Raw genomic sequence first — 1368 nt, 5'->3', positions numbered from 1 at the left:
CTGGGAAAGCCTTTAATAATTCCAGCTGTGGGGTGAGAGCCTTCCCCCCCCCTCTCCGTGCTGCGAAGGGCACCAGGGTCCCAGGGGTGATGCTCCAGCCTCGGACCCCCTCAGCCCCAGGGATTTCTCCTGGCAGCATCCCCGGGAGGATGGGACCGTGGGGCAGCACACGTGGGGGACGAGCACCCAGAGAGGGACCCCGAGCTGTGGCCTCACCCGCGGGCACCCTGGGCAGCTGGCGGGCAGCGGGGACAGGGGCGGTCACATGCTGGCGCTGCTGCTCGGGGCAGGACGGCAGCCCCCGGAACGATGCTCGGGGTGGGATGTGTGCGAGGGTTGCTCTGCTAACAAAAGCACTAAAGGTACCAGGTGTTAAGCTCGTTGACCTCTCAGGGTAAAGCATCCTTCTACGTATGCCTGCCCCTGCCTTTCCTCTCCCTTTCATGGGACCGAATTCCCGTCACCTGCCGTGGGTCGTGCTGCGTAGCTGAAACCCCAAGCCTGGGACTCCAGAGACATGTCTGCAACCTGAGCATGCGGGAGATGACTTCCCGTTTCTTTTATTCTTGTTACCTCTTTTATAAAAGCATCAGGCATGGTAAAATCCCTGATTGTAGGAACTCTCCCGAAGCACTGCCTGTGCCCCAGGGCTGCCTCTGCTGCTGGTGATGGTATCCACACCCACAGAAACTCGGCTTTTCAGCCCAAAATCCAAAGTCGTGGGGTTTGTGAAGGGAGAGGCAGCTCAGAAATTAGAAGTGAAGCCATCAGACCCCAAGAGGGGGAAGCTGGGCAGCACAGCTCCTGGGGTCTATCTGGAGGGAGGCAATGCTGTTTTTCTCTTACCACATGAAAATCAACACCAAAACATCCAGTTTTCCCAGATCCTGCAGGAATCTGGTGGCTGGGGAGTCCCATCCCCGTGTCCCCATCAGCCAGGACCTGTGGGGACAGCCAGCAGTCCCCATGGTGACAAGTGTCAATGGTGGCGTTTTGCCACGAACCGTGGTGACCCCGTTTTCTTTTCAGAGCGACTCCAGGGCTGGCTGCCAGCGGTGTGCAGGGTCTGGTGCGGGGGACTCCACCTCCCCGGGTCCCGAGCACAGACTTTGGACCCGTTACCAGGGGATGGGCTGTGATCCCGCTGCCCTTGGCGCTCAGACTTTGTACCGCGGGGGCTTTGCCGGGCTGTAAACAGGCTGCCCCGAGAAGTGGCTCCATTGAGGTCTCTGAAAACCACAGCACCTGTCCCGAGGACCACACACTTTGCAGGTAAGCTGGTGAAAAATGTGTGTTTCCGTTATTTATTGACCAGCGAGGCAGATCCCTCCCTGGTGGGTGCTGCAGAGGCAGCCAACGGCTCGTTCC

Source organism: Pterocles gutturalis, unplaced genomic scaffold, assembly GCF_000699245.1.
Source record: "Pterocles gutturalis isolate BGI_N339 unplaced genomic scaffold, ASM69924v1 scaffold19149, whole genome shotgun sequence".
Taxonomy (NCBI): domain Eukaryota; kingdom Metazoa; phylum Chordata; class Aves; order Pterocliformes; family Pteroclidae; genus Pterocles; species Pterocles gutturalis.
This window is presented reverse-complemented; position numbering follows the sequence as displayed.